General features: G+C 42.7%; 1 long non-coding RNA gene across 1 annotated transcript; it reads right to left on the bottom strand.

Annotated features, from left to right (window-relative positions):
* Nucleotides 1-543: 543 nt before the first annotated feature.
* On the bottom strand, nucleotides 544-2137 carry LOC109474401. Its single transcript, XR_002140486.1, has 3 exons — nucleotides 1940-2137; nucleotides 845-988; nucleotides 544-640 (listed from the first exon to the last, which is right to left on the bottom strand). It is a non-coding gene; the product is annotated as an uncharacterized LOC109474401 (long non-coding RNA).
* Between the last annotated feature and the right edge of the window lie 12153 nt (nucleotides 2138-14290).

Raw genomic sequence — 14290 nt, 5'->3', positions numbered from 1 at the left:
GAAGATGGAGATGACCCAACCAAAGAGAGCTTCCAACAGCTTCAAGAAGAAATTAAGTCACTCCAAGAGAGCAAGATGAAATTGGTATGCCTTACTTCTTGATTTGCTTTAGTATGAGACAAAATTTATAATCACCTTTCAGTACATGTACATATACATGTAATGTCTACAGCAGTGCCAAAAATCAAAATTGACTATGCTAGTATATATGTTCTTTACAGGAAAAAAAAGCTGCTAAAATCAGGAAGGATGCAAAGATCAGTGTCCAAGACGGTCCACTGTCCAAGCAGCTAGATGGTGTCCTGAGGAGTTTCCATGTCAAGCGACAGGCCTATCATGGTCAAGCTTTTGTCGGAAACCATGTGCATACCATGCTCCAGGTACTTTTAAATTCTAAGAAATTACAAATCTGTGGTTTTCTTTCTTTCATTCAGTTTCAACAGCAAATTCTCACATTGTGGAACCAAGATTATTATCCTACTGTCCGGTAATTATCAGTACAGTAATGTTATGTCACTCTATATATGTACTGCAGGACACAGCTATCGAATCACTCACCTCCATTCCTGCTAATGTTGCTGCCGACCTCGTTGACGACTACGAAGGATTCCCCCTCAGCATTGTCACGAGGTCTAAGGCCCTGAAAGAGAAGTATCAGGAGTTATTCAAGCTGTATGCCAAGTGCCATCATGCGTTCTCCAAGGCAAAGCCCCTGAGTGAAGAGGAGATCTCTGTACTGGGTGAGTTGCTAGTATTTCTTACATTGATGTTTCATCACAAAACTAAAAGAGAAGAAATTTTACTTTTTAATTTGCTATATACCGTCACAGACATGTCTTTTTACCTTTTTTTTTTGCATCTGCAGATACTGACATCAAGAACTTCATGGAGTTCTATAGACGTGAGTTCCCCCTCTGCAACCATCCCCATAAAGATGCACCCCCTAGAAGATCACGTAGTGCCTTGGATGCGCAGATGGAAGTTTGGTCTGGGGTTTCACGGGGAACAGGGAGTAGAAGAAATACACGCTGCATTTAACAACATTGAAAGGACAACATATGGCATTGCAGATAGCACGCAACAAATTCTGTCTATACTACACAAGCACATGCTTTCTGTCAGTCCTGGTCATGTCGGCGGTGTGCCTGAACCCAAGCGGCGTAAATGATTGAGCTTTATTGGAGAACATAAGATTTCTAAACATGTATCTGTTTGATACAAGGTTAACTTACTTTTCCTAATTCCTATTGTATTTATTGTAAGAGAATGTAAAGACCTGATGTATATTTTGTATAGTGCCGATAAGGTACAGGTGAACGTTACATGTAATTTACTAGTGACAACATGATATGCAGAGTTATTTTCAGTTATGGTGGTTCTCGATTAAAGCACATTACACATGTATAAAATGTTGTTCTGACAAAATGTGCAAAAGAAGGAATTCTATACACTATGTGTGCAAAAATGCTTGCTGTCAATTTGAACATAAACTAGTTATATATTACATGGTGACACTACATGTATACGGAGACGAGCTGAGAGTGTTATGCATCTCTCTAAGTACTGGTGCATTTGTATAAACAAATCCATAGATTAATATGTTTTTTGTGCAAAATTGTCAAGAGAGATTTCTTCTTCATGCTTGTATGGATTTGTGATTTTATTATTTGAAAGGAATATAACATCACTAACAAAATGAGTCCTGTGACAGGTTCTTACTTTCCCCAATCATGACCCAAAAGCCCCCCCCCCCCAACTACTGGTATTATTTACAAGTTATGGCTGCTATGTTCACTCAAATGACCTTCATAATAAGTTTTAACTGTTACAGAATGCAAAACAAAATACAAAACGCCCATAAAAGACACTTTGAAGGTACCTTAAGTAGTGAAAAGCCCCAAAGACAGTTCAAAATATATGGTAAATATAGCATACGTACCTTTTTTTCAGCCTCCACTGCAAAAAACACAGGATCCTGACCATTATCAGCTGGCATCCATGTTGTAAACAAAGCCTCAAACTGCCAATTCTTCCAAGTTTCGAGGCTGGGAAAACTTCCCTTCACCCAAAAAACCTCCAACAAAGTCTTTGTATCTTCCTTCAATTCCCAGGGGTGGGGGGGCGCGCGATTTTTTGCTGTACGTTTGTATATTTTGTGGATTTTTCAGCCAATTTTCCCTCTGAACTGTCAGAAGGCATCATGGCTGCCCAGTTGAGCTGGGAATAGGACCCTCACGTGATACAAAAGGGCCACAATGATTGGTTAAAGTAGGTAGGACCGCCTACAATTGCTGCAGTACACCCAAGCCACCAGTAGGTGTCTCTGGTGTACTCATTAGCATATGGCCCAGATGTGGGACAGAACTAAAGTGATGCAGGCAGAGTAATTGGTTTCATTGGCTTTTTTTTCACGGTCGAAATCAAGATTTCAACATCCAACGTACATATTTTGGAGCACAATACCTCGGCCGCTCAGGCGGCCGAGATAAAAACTTTGCAGGATGTTTCTTGAATTTTCTTGAATACTATCTACGTAAGAAAACATTTCTCAACATACGAAAATAAGAAAAATTAGTTTTTGTTGTGTAATCGTTGCAAGAATGCGCAAGAAAAAAAACTTAAATCTGACCACTTTGACGTCAGGTAAGAAAGAAATCTCACATGAAGATTTTTTTTTTCCAACATGTAATCACCAGACGTGGTGACGACACACTCAAGTTTTTTCAACTTATATTTATGCCGCCACCAACACAGGGGACAAATACATGACAGGACAATACTCATTTACACCTGAGCGAAGTGAGGAAAGTCGTGTAAAGTGCCTTTCCCAAGGGCACAAGATCGGTGGCATGTCAGGACTCGAACCCGGGACTCTAAGTTCCGAGTCGCGCACTCTGCCGCTACGCCAGACGACCCCACAAAGATTGTATAAGAAAGTCTGAGGGAATTTTAAGATTAAAAGAATTCTAATCTTAGAATCTTCTAAACTTAGAATCTTCCCTAGAAATATAGTCTTTACTAAAGAAATGTTAAGATTAAAAGAATTTTAATCTTGTAAGTTAGAATCTCCTCTAGAAATATTTCTTTAGTGAAGAGAAATCAAGATTTAAAGAAGCCTATACTAGAAAAATAATCTCCACTCAAGAAAAATGAGTGAATTGTTCTTGGTGCAAGAAAGTAGGTATAAACATTTTTTTTTTCTTTTTTTTTCTTAGTATTCTCCCCCAAAGAAAAATTTTCTTCCCATAAGAAAATAAGAAAAACAAGAAAAAGCCTTTTTGGTAGTGATGTAGTTGACAAATGACTCTACGTTAATATATGTAGGCTAAAAACACATGCAGGGCACCGATGTCTCTTTATTGCAGTGCGTAAGAGAAGTTCCCATTGTCGTTTTACTACATGAGACCATCTATGACGCAGACCGTCCCTCCGATATGACGTTTGGAGCCTTTATCCGGGTCTTACTATCGCTTAATTTTCCCAGCCTCGGCCAATTTTAACTCCCGCTGATTCGTCCTCAAATGGCAATGAGATAGATCCGATATCTTCTGCTGATAATGGCCTCCTAATGACGTGATTCAGTCCGTGGGTAGTTGTAGGATTTCAGCTTCTCAAGAACGTTCTACTACTAGTGATGTCAACCGCTCTCATCTGTTCTTGATTACACAAACTTACGTTATGTTTCCAGGTGGGAAAGGGCCCTCATGCCCCATGCCCGTCAGTTATCAACTCCCCTTCACAGGTGTGCTTCAGTAACTTTTCAATCTATATAGCAGATAAATTTAATTAGCAAAAAAAACAATTTCGTCCCATGGAGGCAGCAACAATTACCGGGGTTACTGGTGACAGAGTCGTCTGTAAATGGGCGGGAGGGGAGCTGTCCCGTGTTTAGGTTCAGCTGCAGGAAAGTGGACTGTCTGACCCCAGAGTTCATGTAAACTGATACTAGAAGTACCTTTTCTGCTGGCAATTAAAAAATCGTGCCGTTTTCTTGGGAGTAGGCAAAATAGAAAGATCTAGATTTCTGTACTTAATTGCTTTTGGCACTCGCTACATTTTGGACACAAGACAATTAGACATTTTGTTGCACGATAAATATATAGAGACATCGGATCACAGCTGTGTCAAGCTTAAACTTAGACGCCTCTAAACAGTATGCATGCAAGCGTCCAAGTACAGTGACTGTAGTAGCTAACGTTGTTTATGACGTCATCTTCTTTCTCGTCTTCTCAGACCGCTCACTATCCGGGCAGTTTCTTTACCGACACATCCGGGAACTCATCCTGGGACCAAGGTGACGGCTATCATGGGAACTGTGAAAACTCTTCCGTCTTACCTTCTGGCAGGAAATATGGAGGCTCTGTACACAGAATATCCATCTTTCAGCTGTATCAACGAGACTTTTGTTTTTAAGTTAGCTTCGAGCCGCTTTTGAAGGGGGTATGACTTGTGCCCAGCCACCAGCAACTTTGATACTGTTCATATACTAATTTGTGACCCAGAAACGAATTCTGTAAGTCTCCAGCTACAACTTACCTTGTAACTTTTATAAAACTTAACAAGTGACCAACGTGGGTATATGGAAATACATTATTTGGAAAGTAGCCAAGTGATTGGAACATACGTGTAGTTGACCACATAATGGTGGGAAAAGATGGCTTTATATTTTTAAACATAAAAACAAAATCTGTCATAGATAATATATATTACATGTATCAAAGTTCTATGATGTTAAACATTGGGATTACAAAATTTCCTAATTAATCATGCAAATTAAGTCCTCATTTGTATAATTTGCATTATGTACAACTTTCTCTTAGCTACCAACATACCAAAAATGATGAAAATACGTTGTTCCTATCTGGACTTATTGGCTTTTAAAGTTTTTACCAGAAACTAACCTGCAGTTTCAGCACAAGCTGCTAGGGGGACCAAATTTACACCACTAATTCCTGACAGGATAAGCTATCTGTCACTAAAAAAATCAAAACCATAGCATATTCAGGACAAAAGATACAAAAACCGGAAGTTCTGCTGCAGTACCAAGGTCAGCTATCAGCCCACATTTGAACTTGACCTTTGGCCTCCTCAGCCCTACGCACAATTATCATCAATATCCATAAAGGCGTTCTCAAGTTTGCGGAAACACACATACCCACGCACACACACAGACAGACAGACTGAAAACAATATCTCCATGAAAAAATGTTTCTTTCTTAAACTTCAATAAAAGATACGTTTTTTTATTGATAAAGCTGTTTTAAAGATCATAACATTGCAAAGTGATTTGAAATTGAAAGTGATAGTGTAAGCAGGCACATATAGCCCAGCGTGATACCGACTACTGGGTTACAGTCTGGCTAAAAATACATAGGCTATAGAATAACACACTCTTCAGAAACAGTTTATAGAGACAGTAAGGCGATATTTCATGATCATGCTTTTTGCACGAATGAAAGTTGTTAAGTCGAAACGTTTGTAATTCATGAAGCCAATAACTGAAGAATAAAATGCTGATGAGAGCTGGAATAAATAGCAATGTTGACGTTTAAAGCTAAGATTGTGCATCATTTCCAGAATATTTAGTCATAAGTGTTTTCATGGAGATCTGAAGTGCTTTCAGATTAAACGTTTTGTCTCTGTGGCATACTACCGTTTTCAACAACAGTTATTCATATTTTCTCATATCATACCCTTTCTTTTTAACCAGCAAGCGACCAGCCAACTATAGCAACTCTCATGATCAAAACGGGGTCCAAACGGACTCGAATATGCTCCATTCAGTAACTTTATTTCATGAACATTGTTAGCTCTATATGTGATCATCACATATTAAAGGGTAATTCTATCAATGGCTATTGTGAATTTTTCTAATGTAATACAATGTATATTCATAATGTTTTTATGGGTTCACCACACCACGAAGTGGTGTGGTGAAACCATATTGCTTTTTCTGATGTTTCTTCTCCTTCTCCTCCTCCTCCTCCTCCTGCCATATCTTTAAATGGATTCAGCTTCTTCATTTTAGGGCCTAAGGTCCTGAAATTTGGTATGGAGGTACAGTGGGCAAATACCCCTAGGCGTTTTTTAAATTATTGTGATACAGGCTTTTAGAATGGTTTTATTTGAGTTTTTTGGCTGTGTAATAGCTAATGTATTACTGTGTAAGTGTGCAGTGTTTACCACATTTGGACATGAGTCATCACAATGGCATGCAAGGCATCAACCAATAGGCATGCAGCTTTCCTCTATTCTCCTTGCTGATTGGCTGTTGGGATTTAACTGGCTTAACTTCATTTACACCTGCACAGAGCCATGCCATACTGACAGTATGTCTGTATTCAAGTGTTTTGGTAGGTATTTTAAGCTTTCCTGCTCCAGCATTGGAATGCGGGCTATGAACGCTTCTTTTTATCTTGAAAATCAACAGTTTGCATTATGCAATCCTAACCAATAATGTAGGGAATAGCTATCCAACTGTTGTAGTCTTAGTTGTATGTTACTTCATACTATAGTTATATCAATGTAAAGCATTGTTTTCCCTTGTGTTTCTCATTCTTTCCCTGCCATGTGGTAAAATGTGGTGAACCCATCGCTATATTTGCTCCAAAGCAAATATTGGCCTTTCTAGTCTCAGACTAAGTCAATAGGTATTTAACGTTAATTTAGGCAACGTCCAATTACCGCTTTCTGTACAAGAAACCATAAAACCCTTTTCTCAACGTTTTGAACGGTCAAAGTGTGTAAATTTATTATTATTCAGTATGCTACTTTACTACAAGTTTACTACAAGACTATCTACGTCAAGACAAGGCAATCAACATGGTTACAGATCCCAAGCCCTGCTGAGGCCACTGGCATTGCCATTTTTTTAGGACCGGGGTGTACCTAACGTTGCCATAGATGCAGTGTCGAGTCTGTGTTGTTCCGAGGAGGATGGCGCAACACTCTTCCTCTGCGATTGACCCCGGTGTGGTTTCCTCTGGCGCGCTGTGTGGCAGACCTTTGGCACTCAGGGCAGCCTTTGCAGAGTTTTTGACATCCCTGAACAGCCCGGGCCAATAAAAATGCCGGAGAACACGCTCTCTGGTACTAGCGATTCCCAGATGTCCGGATAGTGGTATGGCATGGGCCAGTTGCAGTACGGCAGGTCTGTGTTGGGATGGGACGACGACCTGAAAGACAGGTTTTATGCTTGGACCTGCATCGTTGTCACCCTGTCTCTGCGGCGGGGTCCACTTCCTCACGAGGTAGCCGTGTTTCCAGACCAAACACGTCTTCAGTTTCTGGCTTTCTGACTCAGAGACAGCGTCTTCCCGCGCTGACTGTAAGGAGAGGTCGGCAGACTGCTGGTCTAGCAGTTGTTTGGGTGTCACCTCGAAGATGGAGGGCTCTGGCGGAATGTCAGAAGTTGCTTGGGTCCGGTTAGGAGGGTTGGTGTTGTTGGAGATGTCTCGGCTGTTCTCGGTAGGATCAGCTTCAGAGAGATCTTCACCCTCATTGTCTTCCACTACATCCTCCCCTGGAAGGAGGGGGAAAGGTTCGATTGACTGGGCCTCCTCCTTGGCACTCCTCCGTCCCTGTACGTTGGTCACGCTGGGAAAGTCGTTTCCTAGCAGGACAGGAACTGGGGTGTTCATGACGCCAACCTCCATCTGTTGCTGTTGACCCGCTACTGCTAGCATGACGAGAGCGGTGGGGATTTCCTCCACCATACCATTAGCCATCCGGACTCGGACGGAATCGCCAAGGTAAGCGTCGTGGGGGACGTATTTGCGATTGACGAATGTCATCGTACTGCCGGTATCTCTATACATGTGGACCCGTTGGCCATTGACTGTCCCGTCCACGCTCCACTCATTATCAGGAATGAGCTGGTCAGAGTCCCAGAGCTTGTAGCGGCCCTCACAGAACATGCTATTTTGTGGTTTGGCTTTTTCGAGTTTGTAACAGTGACTGGCGTTGTGACCGGGCTGCAATGAGCTCACGCTGGAGGTGGAGTGTCTGTATGCGTATGTGATGCGGTCGGCAGCTGTGGCTAGGTCCTTTGGCTCCCATATCTCCTGTTCCTGAAGCTTGGCGGCGAGTTCGGGAGGACACCCCTCCAAGAACTGCTCCTTAATCATGAGCTGTGTGAGAAACGTCGCCCTGTCGTCCGGCTTCTTCCGTTCACGCTCGGCAGCGTCCACCCAGCGGCCCAGGCAGATGTTGAGTTGGCACAACCACTCCTTATAACTGTCCGTGGTTTGCTTTCTAGATGTCCGGAAGCGGCGGCGACATTCCTCTGCAGTAAGTTCGTATTTCGCGTAGATGGCCAGCTTCACTTTGTCGTAGTCCATGCTGTCATTTTCAGACAACTGCACAAAGGCTTCCCTCGCCTTACCAGAGAGAAGCGCGGCCAGTTTTGGGGCCCATTTGGATTTGGGCCAGCCGTTGGAGGTGGCCAGGCGTTCGAAAGTAGTCAGGTAGACTTCGACATCCTCGCCTTCGTGGAACTGGGGGATCTTGGGGCCTTTAATCTTAATCTTAATCTTATGCAATACTGGACAAAATCCCGCAAGGGACATCACGTCCAGGTGCCCGCCTCAGTGTGGCCGGTGGTGGTGGTGCAACCGTGCTCAATAAACTTAACAAAACTTGTGCATTCAAAAATATAACAAGAAAAATGATGTGTTGGCCACACTAAGTATACATAATATTTACATATGGGGTTGGGGGAGGCCCATGTGTTGGGCCAGCCCCCGTTTAAACAAATCAAGTGACTTGGCAGTAACTACTTGAGACGGGAGATCATTCCATTCTATGGTTGTTCTATGGTTGTACTAGTAGTTGGGCTTCAGCTATTCCACATTGTCAAATTGCCCAAATCCAGTTCACCATTCTAGGTCCCCACATGTAACTCCACGTGTAAGAGTATTGCTTGAGTAGGAGAGAAAAAAGTCATTACAGATGATGTAGGTTCACTACTAACTAGTAGTACTAGGTTGGTCTTTCAGCAAATATCTGGCTCGGCACTGTGGGTACCTCTCTGCTCTGTTATGTACATATATGGACTAAAATATAACATCTAAGTCTCTTTAAGGTCCTTAAAAGTTAAAGTCTTTTTTCCTGTGAATGTTGGTCGCCCCATAGTTGGTTGTCTCGTGTGAAGTTGTCCAAGTAAGAGAATGTGCTTGCAGGGCCAATTTAGTTTCCATAAGGCGTCTTTCCTCCACCAACTTTTGGTATTCTGCGGCGTGGCGTTCCTTTGCGGTTTCGAGTTCCAGTTTCAGTTTCTCCAATTCCAACTCTTTTAGTTTGACCGCAGTGGCCCCCTCCTCCGTTTGTCTGCTTTCATAGCCGTATAGTTGGGCCAAAAGTTCCTCCTTATCCAAGTTAGAGGGATCGAGACCGCGGTCGTCACATGCTTTACGGAGGGAGGACATTGACATTTGGCTACATTTGGGGGGCGCCATGGCAATGCGAGCGGACTCAAAAGGGCGAGGAACAGCTACAACAGGAGTGTGGACGCTGAGGTAATATACAAAAGGCCGGACGGCTAACTGGGGACCAGTGAACTAACTTCAGATGGCCCAGTGCACGAAATCAACAACAAATAGGTACAATCTGCATGGAAATGAGCATAAAACAACACAATATTATAATTAATGGAAATGAATGGAAATTGATGCCAGAATGGAAATAATAAAAGAACCTGACAATGAGTGCTAAAAGCCAGGAATGTGTCTGAAAGCTAAACCAGAAACAGGGAACTGTTTTCAGACGGCCCAGCCGGGTAGGGGATTTCCTGGTAAACAAGTAGTGGGTGGTCTGTCAAAGAAGCAACACATGTGCAAAAGTCACAGAATTCCAAAACACCTATCTGCCTTCTTACAAAATACAATCTTGTCAGAAGAAGGTAAAAGGAGATGGACTTACGAGAAATCCAAGAGAAGGGGGGCTGAGGATACAAGAAAATTATTATAGTTTTGATCTGCTGGAGCCGGAGAAAGGTCCGAATTATTCTTCTCTCCTCACTTGACGGTTGAGCTTCCTGCAGCATACAATCCGCGGCACAGCGAGGGTTGTCCGAATGATGTGGGGTTGAAGTTCTGTTGCAGAGCAGGGTAGGGTTTCTTGGCCTCTTGGGGTGGGTCCGGGGGAAAGTTCCAAAGTATTCTTCTCTCCTCACTTGACGGTTGAGCTTCCTGCAGCATACAATCCGCGGCACAGGGAGGGTTGAAGTTGAGGAAACAGTTTGCTGGAGAGTGTTGTAGGATTCTTTGGCTACCTGACGAAGATTTCTAAGAAGGGGGAAAAGTTCCAATATTCTTCTTCTCTCACTTGACGGATGAGCTTCCTCCAATCCGCGGCACAGCAAGGAAGACTTGGAAACAGTTCCTTTCCACTTCGATGTGCAGACTACAGGTTCAGGTGTTGTCCGTGACGCCAATGTTGTAGGTTCTTAATATGTACTGAAGCACTGAGTCACACACGAAATCTCCAGATGCAGGAACACCAAGACTTTATTGTTGACTCTACCAGGACTCTAGTCTAAGTGACCTAATTATGCTCATGGACTATTCTACTCCCCCCGAGGGGGGTGAGACATAGTGGGTTCACAACAAACACCCATACAGTGCTATTCAATTAGACGTCTTCACTAAGCCCCCATGTTGTGTTTTTCAGTCTAAGGTGTTTTCAAAAACCACATGTAGTTCTCAAAACCCCCATACAGCGTTTTTCAGTAAAAGTGAAAAAAAAATTAAAAAAATTAATAAAAACACTTTGGTACCTTCGTACCTTCAGCTCAATTTGGTTGAAAAATTTAAAAAAACAACAATTTTTGCGAAAAAAAATGATATTTGAAATATATGGACCGATTTTCGTCAAACCAACGTTTTGGGTTGCGGAATAGTGTCCTTAGATCAGGTATGTGTCCCATTTCTTGAAACGACTCAATTAGGTTGAACGATACAAAAAAAATGAAATATCGCGACATATCGACCGATTTTCGTCAAAAGAAGTATTTGGGCTGCGGATTAGTGTCCTTAGATCAGGTGTGTGTCCCGTTTGTTGAAACGACTCAATTTCGTCGAACGGTACAAAAAAAGCATTTTTTGTGAAAAAAAATGATATCTTAAGATAGTCGTTTCAACAAACGGGTTGTTTTGACAAAAATCGGTCGATATTTCGCAAAAATTTCAACAAACGGGACACACACCTGATCTCAGGACATTATTCCGCAACGTAACAGTCAGCGATCCCGCGGTCGTTCTAACAGATTTCTCAGTCAGGCCAGTGGTCCCGACTAGATTTCTACTAGACAACAGAGGTTTAGAAAGAGAAGTAGTACACCTTCACTTGTTTCTGAGCAGGTTTCGCTCCGGCGGCCGTCTGATCCTCACCCTGTACCTCGGTCGGTTTCCCTTCCTCAAGGGGGTCGACTAAAGTATTTTTTTGTCGCTTTGGCGTAAACTTACTTCGGACACTGTCATTCTTCTTATAGTAAAGGGATACAGGTAGAGTTTCAAACGTCCCCCTCCAGTGCAACTTTCTATTCCCTGGACAAGGGCCATGGCTCCTGAGCAGGAGCTGGCGATTGATTCAGAAGAGGGGACTCTCTTGGTTTAAGGTAAAAGATGTTTCTTTCCATTCTGATTTTTTTTTATTTCAAGATTATTTACTGTTCCTAAGAGGACGGGCGGTTTAAGGCCAGTTATTAATCTTAGACCCTTGAATAAGTGTCTGGACAGTCCCAAGTTTAAGATCACCTAAACCATGCATAGTTGGCAGGTAAATCATATGTAAATTACATCGTCATTTTGATATACACTAAATCAAATTTCACATTGGAAACGTGGATGTGTTACATACAATCCGTCCAGCTGGCCATGTTCTTAGCTGCGCAAATGCCTTTCTTGATGTCATAGTTCACCAGAATCTCTGCCTCCTGTGGCAACGTGCTTTTCAGCTTCTCCAGGAAGTCTGGGTCTTCCATTGCCACGTATCGCCTCAGTTTATCCTGCAACTGGAAGTTTACAATACCAAAAAAATCAATTTATCATTTTAGGTGTACGGGTACAATGCACATATCAATGCATTCACTTGCTCAAATGTGGGTAATATCCTTCTTGAACGGTCATATTTTATTTTTGTTCTTCAAACAAAAATACGTGGTAAAGCAAAACAAAGAATAATTGTCCACATGTAGCTTTAAGAAGATCGAGAGAACAGTTACAGAATCTTTTTATATACCAGGCAAGGTCTTCACAATGAACAAATTAAAAAAGTAATAAATGAAACATTTTGAAACCTACATGACGTGCTCCCAAAAACAAGGGTAGCGCTGGATTACTTGCGCTGTCCTCGCCTCGTGGTTGCTGATGCTGGCAACAAACTCGCTCCTCGCAGTGAACTCCAGATCCAGCAGCTGTGCCACTGTCTCGTACTTGGGGCTCTTCTTCTCAAGCTCTTTCTTGAGAAGAGCCCCGTGATGCTCTAGTGTATAGGCAGTCTCTGTGTGTGGAAAGAGGAAAGCTAGTATCACTTTAGAGTGTTCTTTGACAGTAGTAAAAACAGCTATGGATCTTACATTGTCCATGGAATTCTGCATAGCTCATTTGTCAGCGCATTTTATACAATTCCCAGGGTTGGCGTCCCAAAGGGAATGGGTGTATAGGAACGAGCATACAATAGAAGATGTACGTTGATGAAGGTTAGACATCCAGGTAAACAATATTCATTTAAAATTCAAACTCTACTGCTGGATAAATTCCGGAGATAAATTCCGGACGTTTCGAGTGGCATCCACCACTCTTCGTCAGCGTCACAATGAACTAACAAAATCGTTAACACGTATATATGAGCAACTGGAAAAACCGGTTGAACATGGCAAGGAACCTAAAGTCATTGAGATGTAAAAGCAATAAGGTAGTTCCTATGGTAAGACAACACCATAGGAACTGCTATTGTCACTTAGGTCGTGGCAGGGCTTGATCACGTACTAGATAGCTCTACACGGAGTCCTCCCTTCCTGTTTAAGGTGGGGTTGTAGATCCGTTCGTAGATGGCCTCCTTTACACCGCGTTCGTACCATCGTGGTTCATGGTGGAGAATGTCTGTTGTCTCCAGTCTGAAGGAATGTCCTTGGTTGTGCTGTGTGTGGTGGTAGATGGCAGATGAATAACCGCTTGCTGTAGTTCTGCAGTGTCGTTTGTATCTCTCCTTCAGTGGTTGGCTGGTTTCCCCGATGTAGGTGTCGTTGCATTGAGGCTCTTCAGTCTGTAGACGACTTCTGATTTGATGGCTTTCTGCACCCGATCATTGGGGTGAACCAGGTTCTGTCTCAGTGTAGAGTAAGGTTTGAAGTTGGCGCCGATGTTGAAGTCTTGAAGGATGCGTCGGAAACTTGTCCCACATTCTTTTCTTCATACTGGTGAGGAGGATAATCTAAGGAGATTTAAAACGAAAACCCATGTCAGTAAAACAATACTGTGTTCAGGTTTGCAGAAATATAGCACAATTTGTTACAATGCCGCAGGCATGCTTACATGTGCATCCTTTACATCCTCGCCCTGAGTCTTCAGTCCCGGATACTTCTGCACTAGCCGGCGTGCAACGTGCTCCAACTCTGCATGTGTGGGGTTTCTTGGCGGGATGAGCTGCTTAGTGGCTGTGATCATCACTACCACCTGATCCTGCACAATGTTGTGGTAGGTCCGAGGATGGATCTCCGCCCCCGGCTCTGTGATGCCTTGTGCACGAGCATGACTTTGACTGGCTGTACAGCGACCGTGTTTCCTGCAGGCAGTGCACAGGGAACTTCCACATTCTTCTTACCCTAGAAACAAGGCAGGGAAGAAAACCATGCTTATCGCTCACTTGTTTAAGTAGAATTGAATCGCGTTCTAATTGAGCAACCCTTCAGACATTTATGTTTAAAATACAGTGTACACAAACAAAAAAAGGAATTAACTGTTCGGACTAGAAGCGTTCGACATTTTGTCTCCTGTGACTAGAGAGGTGAAGTAATCTTAAAATGAAAACCATATGTCAATATCTTTTGTAGAACTAAAGAGAGAGCGATCAGAATCTCGGGAAGTTCCTTGCAAATATTCTTCAATTATTGAGGGTCTCCATGGGGGGTTCCAGAACTCCGGAACAAAACATAGCTGGAGGGTATTAATCATATGGCTGTTGATAGTTCCCCCATATCTATACTACATGCACAATTTGATCGGATTTTGCTGACCCCCATCTTCCGACCCTCCACCAAATTCGCCTGGTTTTCTCATGCAATGACTCTTAA

This window comes from Branchiostoma belcheri, unplaced genomic scaffold (assembly GCF_001625305.1).
Source record: "Branchiostoma belcheri isolate BF01 breed outbred unplaced genomic scaffold, Haploidv18h27 scaffold308, whole genome shotgun sequence".
In the NCBI taxonomy this organism is placed as follows: domain Eukaryota; kingdom Metazoa; phylum Chordata; class Leptocardii; order Amphioxiformes; family Branchiostomatidae; genus Branchiostoma; species Branchiostoma belcheri.
Note: the sequence above shows the minus strand (reverse complement) of the source record. Positions and strands in the feature narration are given on the sequence as shown.